Genomic DNA, 9,142 nt, shown 5'->3' with positions numbered 1-9,142 from the left:
AGTTAAATGAGGCATAAATCTTAAATTAGTGTTAATATGGATTATAGATCTAAGACTTTCTAACTATTTAAATTAGAGTTATTTATTTTAATGTAAAATTAATATATAGTATTGTGAAATAATTATGTAGATTATATTGACAAAAATAGTGGTGAAAAAGGAGTTGTGAAGGAGAACTTGTTATTCAAGACACAAGGTAACCATTATTAATGTGTTGTGATGGATGTGTTTGTGAATGGTTATGTGTTGTTTTGTTGTTTGGAAAAATTATGAATTATTGAAAATAAATACTGTTATATACTTCCGTGAAATCATTGCCAAGTGGGTTAAAAATTTATTTTTTGTTTATCATGATGAGATATTATTGTTCGGATATATTTCTATTTGGATATTTGAATGATGCATGATTTGTCAGGGTATTTTAATGTATGGTGTTAATGGGAATTTCTGTTCGGTTAATTATTACCACGTGGTAAGCCCTCATTGGACCCAATGAGTGGCGTGTCGCTTGGTCCAACTCACCTTTGGCCGGGTGATTTGGCGTCCGAGCATGGCAAAAGGAGGATATAAGGTGCAGTCATGCAAATTAAATACTTATTCGGTTTGTTTGAAATATATTGTTCGGTTAAATGTTTTGTGTGCCCACTTAGCAATCGCATGATTAGTTACATCCGCATGTATCATTACATATTAATTTCTGGTTACTGGGACTTTTAAGTCTCATTCCCCGTGGTTAATATTTTTACAGGAGCGAGTCCGGCCGAGAAAGCACCAGAGGTGTAACTATGGTGTACGAGACATCATCTTTTACGTTGCCTCTTATTTTAGATTATACAATGTATCTTGTGCCAACTTAGGGCATATCTTTTTTGTGAAGCATGTAAACTCTAATCCTTTTTATTAAAAGTATTTATATGACCAAGAGGATTATGTCTGTCCCTCTTGATTTATGATCTGATTTGAATATCATGACATGAGGATCCTGTCTGTCCCTCATGGTTCTAATTGCTTTTTGAGATATTTTAAGACCTGTGATATATTGTCTTGGATGTATCATGGTAGAAATTTTTCTACCATGATAAGGGTATGATAAGGGTTCAATGAAAAAAAAAATAATTTGTTGAATTAATAATTTACGAAAAATCGGTTTGTAAATTTGAGGGTGTTACATATTAAAAATCGGTTTGTAAATTTGAGGGTGTTACAATATGATGGACATGTATGCATAGATTTAATTCAGTTAATTAAAGACTAAAATTATTTAGTTAATTATAAGAGATATATTCGTAAATCAATTTTATGTAAAGTGTTTTAATAATATATTTATTTTTGAATAAAAAAAGAAAATCACCTTTAATTGATTTTGTGAACAGGCCACATTTTAAAATATTAAAAAACTTCATTCATAATTTATGGAACTATATTTTTCATGATTATTAAGTCAATTTACTCTTTTTAGTTTGATAAATATAATATAAATGTATTAAAAAAACAATTTAAAATCAACGAGGGAGATCATTTGAATAAAAAAAATGAAATGTTAAGGATTACCTCACAAGGGTCAGCAATACCAATTACGGTTTCAAAACAACCTCAATAAGTCATTTGATTGCCATGACTAGTCTTCAAAGGAATTTGGAAGCTAATAGAGTTCACAAAGCAAGGTCTGGACCTCATAAACCATAAGATATTCTGAAATCTTCCCTCTCATTTGATGAGCTTGATTTAATATCCTAATTACTTGACTTACTTTTCATGTTTTATAATATATATATATATATATATATATATTTCTTCAATGTTTATTATAAAGCATTTCTAACTATTTCACTAGAATTAAGGAGAGGTGGTTAAGTCATTAATTTTATTTGAAAATATAATAAACTCCCAATCTTAACTGTATTTAAATAAAAAAAATTTTAAATTTATATTGCATTATCTCTCATAATTAATAAAATTAAATAAGAGTAATGTTGAAAAAATATAATTAATAGCCTATTAAATAATTTATATTAAGGATAACAAATTATTTTTTTTAAAAGATGCCTTATAACAGGAACCGGCTTCACTTTTTCTTGGGGAAAAAAAACCGTATCCATTTCAGCAAGTTTCACATTCTGAGGGGTTAGTGGCATTAACTTAGTAGCCAAGATTTCTTCCTTCCTTCTAGGATATTCATAATTAATATTAATTATAATTGTAATGCCTTTTAATTTGTGCTGGGCCTGGGCCTAAAAAATCAATCCATCTAGAGCCTTGGACATGTTCTCTACTTTGAGCTACCTTCATACATATGCTTATGGACATGTTACCTGTGTGTGTGGATGAGAGGGAGAGATGGACCTAAACTTTGACTTAAATTCTCGTGTGTTCCCATAGCCATAATTTTGTTACTTTAATTCTACCATCCATAATTTTGTTATTTGGAATATTTAAATATCAATTTGGTTTCCACTTTCTAGCATTATCATGTCATATTCTAGTATTGTTGGCCTCAATTAAGGATAATTCTATATAATATGATATTCTATCATTTATAAGATTTAAATTCACAATTTTATTTAAAGAAAATCAAGTTTTTTCTACTCGATCCAATCATAAACTATTGTTTTGGATTTCTTATAACCAACTTGTTTTATGAAGAATTTGAATTCGAAAAGTCTCATAAATCTTTTCATTCAGTGAGTGTCACATGTGGCATTATAAAGGTTGTTGATGCAATAGAATGGTTGTTGGAAATGTTAGTTCAAGATATAGAGAAAACATCACCTCACACCCTTGTCTTTTTTTATAACTTATATTTTAATCCAATGATTTATATGGCTGTAAAAATCGAAATGGTTAAAAGGCATAATTATAAAACAGTCATTTCACTCGCTGTTCCATTTATATTTGATCAAGCGTGAATTTATTAATATTATGAAAACGAATTTTGTCTCCCAACCATTAAGGTTGTTGGCCGAGTGAGGTCCATTAATTATGAAAACTTGTCGAATTTCCCGTCGCAACCATTAGGGTTGTTGGCCCAACGAGGTCCATTAATATTAACATCATGGAAGAGAATTTTCCTGATCCCATAACGACAAAGAAAACCAGAAACACTCATTTTTGTCGTATTATAATGCAATTATTTCGTTTCACAAAAATACATTGCCATACAAAATGACTTTATGGAAAAAGTTAAATCATTCAAAATTTTCCTGTATTTTTTTTTACTGTGAAGATAAAATTGTCATCATTTTTATATCTTATTTACTATTTGACCTATATCTTATTTGGTTGACAAAATTGTCGTGCAATGAGATCTATTGGTATAATAATAAAAACATTAGTCTGTAAATTGCAAATAAAACATTTAACAAAAAAAGACTTATGATATAAGAAATATTTTGATCATATAAAATTAATTACATTTAGTTCTTCTGGTTTGTTTTGTTGTTTGATTTGCTCATCATATCAAACATTTTACATTCAGTTTGTCAAGACATGAATATTCAATAATTTACCGGTTTAGTGGGTCGAATTAACATGCTATACTAGTCACATAACGAAACAATTACAAATATATTAAATTTAATAGACAGCATAAAATTTCAACTGTGCAAAATTCTCTAAAATTGTAACCATGAGTGGATAATTTCTTTATCATTAGTTTACATGTTATGTCATCATTAAAAATTCAAGATATGGAATGCATGTAGGGTTCATAATAGGTCGATAAAATTTAACTTCTGGAAGGAGAAAAAGGTACAATTTAATTAAAAATAATTTTAAATTTTGAATATATTTTTTAAAATGAAAATATATTATTTTTTAAAATGATTAAATTAAAAATTAATATTTAAAATTTATGAAAGAATACTAATCATTTGTATATTTCAAAGTTATCATTTATTCTAAAGTTCTCCATCAGACAATTTTAAAAGTAGTTCATTATCTTAAGGTACAAGAAATTTGTTAAAAATATGATTTTAATATTGATACTTTTTTAATAAAAGAAAACTGAAATGATTTAATGTAATAATTAAGTTTATAACTTTAAAGTAATATTAAATTAAAGACATTTTCAAAACTTTTATATTTTTTTATACAATAAAATTATGAAATATCATTATTAAATTTTATTGAACAGTATAATTTATTTTATGCATAGTTGTTTATCACGCGACTCACGCGACCACATGATTTATTTATATTTTACAATTTACAATTTACAATTTACAAATATTTTATTATTTTATAGTAATATGTTGTTGACAACAAAGGTCATGGTCATGGCTCTCAGCCCACCGTACGAAGCACTTTTACGTGGAGGACCCTCTTCTCAAGTACTTTTCTACGATTTGACTTTGAAGACAGCAATGGTTCCTGAAAAAGAGCATAATGAAATGATATTACACACTAAGTTTAATAGCATTGCATTTTAAATGAACACATTACACACTAAGTTTATAATCTTACACCTCAAACCGGCATCTTACATGAAAAGCTCACGACTTTGCACCCTAAGCATATGACCTTACATTAGACTTAGGATGTAAGGTTAATAGGCTTAGTATGTAAGATCATAAATTTAAGATTCAGGATGATAGGCTTGGTGTATAAAATGCAAGGTGATTGATTGAGATGCAAGGTTATATGATCTAAATGCAAGATAATAGACTTAGTATATACTTGGTCTTTGAATTGGTTTTGGTCCCATTAAACAATTCACTACCTTTTTTGTTTGGGCCAGAAAACAAACCATTTTATTAATCACAAAAAACAACAACTACACACACTAATAGTTGAAGTGAAGAAAAAAAAAAAAAGGACTCAAAACAAAACTTACAATACAACCTAACACACAAAAAAAGTCACCAAACTGAAAATATAATTCACTAATTTAAAATTAGAGAAATTCACTAATTTTTCAAGTAAGGAACAATATTGATATGAATCGATCCCCCCCCCCCCCCAAAAAATAAGACACGGAGATAATATTCCGCGAATCAAGGTTGTTGGTATTGATATGGGGCCAGCGATCACCCTTCGTCCACGTTTCGACTGTACTATGTCTTTTCTATGTTTCCACTTTCCAATAAACTCTATCGTGGAAAACTATTCTCAATTATTACACAGTATGTTATGATTATCATTCGCATTTTTCAAATTAAATTAGTTCTATTAATAATGTTTGAATTTAAATTAACCCAATCATCCGCATTTTCTATGTTTCTAATCAACTCTACTATTCGCATCTTTCAAATTATATCATTACACAGTACATATTTTTTCACGTTCTGTTGTTCGAAACGTGGCCCATTTCTGGACCTTTCAAGTGTTCAGAAAGTCTTCAACCCCACTGAAGCACATTTCCACTTGCCTCATGCTGTCGTACAGTACTAGAGATGCTCGATGCACGCGAAGGAACGGGACGGCATGGACACCCTTGTCATGGGTCTTACTCCAAAAAAATAATGAAAGTAAATTTTAAAAAATATTTTATTTAAAAATATAAAATATTTTTAATTAAATTTCATCCTCAATAAAATAGTTATTTATTTTTAAATTAATTTTATATTTTTATATTTATTTCTATTAAACATTTCATAATAAATATAAAATCATTATCAATAGAGACACTTTTAAAAAAGACAGTGATTACACTTCAAAAAAATTAAAAATGTCTTACATTTTTTAAACATTCAACTTTTGAAAAAATGCCTTATGTTTTTTAATAGAGGATTATAACTTTAAATGTCTACACTTTACTTGTATTTTGATATGGATCCCTACACTTTTTTTGGGTATCTTAGGTCTCTACATTTTTATTCTTCAATATTCTAAATCCTTTTAAGGTCCATACATTTTGTTCATTTAGGGACTTAGAACATACAAAAAAAGTACAAGGACCTATTATAAATTATGAACAAAGTGTAAAAATTTAAAGTTATATTTTCCTTTAAATATTTGTCCTGTGTCTTGTTTAAAATGAGATCAGGATGTTCCAGCAAATTAAAGTGGATGACATATTGAGAGAAAGATTTAAATAACAATATTAATTAAAATATTAAATCACATAATTTATTGAGCTTAAAGCCAAAACAACAAGAGTACATAAATCACAATGATTTAAAATTAATTATTGAGTTATATCAATCACAACTATAATTATATAATTTAAAGTCAAGTATACATGAGATATAACACATTATAACAATAATTATAAATGATCTCTAAGTCACGAGAACAATTTTTTTGGAGCACAATTATATACTAAATCATGTGTTACTTAAAATGCTTAGATGAGATTTAAATGGTTCAATTTTTTAAAAAATTGTAATTAGATCTTCATATAGATTGCTCTGCGTTTGATACAAAACGTAAAGTAATATAATTTTATAATTCTCACCAAGTGCTGTCATACCTCTTTTTATCATAATCTTGCTTTCTACATTTTCTTCAGGAATAGATGAATCTACTAGACCCTTCAAGTTAATTCGTCTCATCAGAATATATTTACACTATCCAAAAAACGTGTTTTATATGAATAAGTACGATTTTAAATTATTTTGTGGTTAATTAAGTAGATAGCGGTTAATTATTAAGTAATAGCTTGGCCTTGGCTTTATGGTTCATCGCTGGTGTTTGGAATTAAAGAAATTAAGGAATATTTGAAATCAAGGAATAATAGTTAATATCAAAGTAATAGACCAAAAGCATGTCTTTGATTTAATTCACTAAAATTTCACGCTAGCTAGGAAAAAATTTATACTCTATGTTGAACAAGCAAATTAATTTCACCAAACACAATCAGTATAAACATATTAACATTAAGAATCAATTAATCAGTAAGTGCAAACACCGGCTAACCCTAGTGATATGCTTTGAAAAATAAATTAATGATGTGAATAAAATATAGATTAACAATGATATTAATAAATAATAATAATATCTACTTATACTATTTTTATATGATACATTAAATTTGCTTTATGTTTAATGTTGTGTAGGCATAGGCCACCTACGTGGAAAACAAACAAGCCGGTCGTTTAGTTTCACTTTGGCGACAATGCTGATTCTGTTGCTACTTCTTTCTTTCCTTCTTTCTTTCTTTCTTGAAAAAATGATAAAAAAATTTATTTAAATTTTATAAATAATAAATTAATCTCATCAAATGATATAATTTTTTAAAATTGTATGAAATTTTTTTGTTATTAGAGAATTAAACAATATGATAAAATTGCCCTTAAATAAAATAATAATATCTGAAATTGCAAATAACTATTGAATTATTGTAAATTTATAAATAAAAGTTGTTAATATAAAAATAAAAGTTACGAATTTTCAACACCTGATACATATCAGGACCTACATATACAAAGTTGCGAATGATTAGTGAATTATTGTGAATTTAAAAAAATTGTTAATATAGGAATAAAAGTTGTAAATAAAAAGTTGTGAATTTTTAATATTTATTGTATATCAAGACTTGGAGATGCAAAATTATGAATGACTATTAAATTATTATTAATTTAAAAATAAAAGTTATTAATATGAGAATAAAAATTATAAATTTTTAATACCTGATGCATATTAGGACCTGTAGAGTAGAACATGTGAATATTTATTAAATTATTGTTAATTTAAAAATAAAAATTGTTAATATATGAACAAAAATTATGAATAAAAAGTTTTAAATTTTTTAATATGAATAAAAAAATGTTATTTTTTATAATTTTTTAATGACAGAAACATTCCTTGAAACATCAAAAGAGTTATATCATTTTATAGAATTAATATATTATTTACATAATTTAAATAATTTTTTACATCATTTTCATTTCTTTCTTTCTTTCTTTCTTTCTTTTTTCGGGTGGTGGGAATAGAATCCAAAAACCAACGTGGAAAACAAACAAGCCAGTCGCTCCATGATGTGATTGATTTATCATGTCGGATATATAATAAATTTATGTGAAATTAATTTTGAGAGAAGTTGCCTAACATTTTCATCAAATTAAGAACCACACTAAGTTTTGGATTGTGATTGTTGTGTGTCAATTATCAAAGTTTTCAACGCAAAATGAATCCTTTGTCACGCCAACGTATATCATCTCAATATATATGATGTTAAGATTCAAATCACATTTTTCATCCTAAAATAGATGTTATTTATTTCTATTTGGTTGTTTTTCTGTCTATTTATATATGTGTGTGTGGACCAAATCATTGAACTTGCGGAGACAGGGGCGTGCCTGCTTGTATAATTGAGTGTATTGTGTGTGCCTGTGAGTATGGAATTGGGTGGGTGAAAATTACTCTTTGCCCCTCACACATATATAATTTTTTATCCATATATTAAACAAAAATTAATTATACCTCCCATCTACAAAATTATCATTATAATTAAAAAGAAAAGATGATGATGAAAAATTATTAATATATATATATAGAGATCTGCCATGGTGGTGGTGGATATGTGTTGATGGAGCCTTTTCTACACCAAATATGTGGAAGGCTCTGATGGAGGAAGAAAAGGAAGAGAAAGCATTGCAGAAACATTTGAAGAGGAGGAACTGCATGATAATGTTAGGAGGAGGGTAATATTTACAAGCAAGATGTAAAAATAAATGCCCCCACAAGGGACAATTGAAACGCAGTCTGTACAAGTGTTTAATAAGAGAAACACCTCTTGTGAGGGCATTTCTAGATTTAACTTTTCTTATAAACACCTCCAGTGCTATATATTTTGTTTATTTTATTTTAAATTATTTAAATATAATATACATTAAATTATATATACTTATATAAAACTTAAAAACCACAAAAATATATTAATATAAAAACAAATAATATTAAACAAAATACTCAATACAAAATACATATTCTTATAGTCTTAAGCACACCACATTAATTAAGTCCACCATAACAAAAGTCACATGGATTTTAACTGAGAATATTCAAATCGTACAAAACAAACTTTTCCTAAAAATAGCCTATGATAATGAGTGCCCATGATCACCACCGAGGGATGGATTATATGACTGACCATTTTGATTCCTCCTCATTAACTTACACAGCTAGTCAATTTGACTGTGCATCAAGTTTACCTTTTGTTGCAACATGGCAATCATTCCTTTCTTACTTAAATTCTCCTACT

This window comes from Prosopis cineraria, unplaced genomic scaffold (genome assembly GCF_029017545.1).
Source record: "Prosopis cineraria cultivar Desert tree isolate PC_DT_omini unplaced genomic scaffold, ASM2901754v1 PC2, whole genome shotgun sequence".
NCBI classification, from domain to species: domain Eukaryota; kingdom Viridiplantae; phylum Streptophyta; class Magnoliopsida; order Fabales; family Fabaceae; genus Prosopis; species Prosopis cineraria.
Note: the sequence above shows the minus strand (reverse complement) of the source record.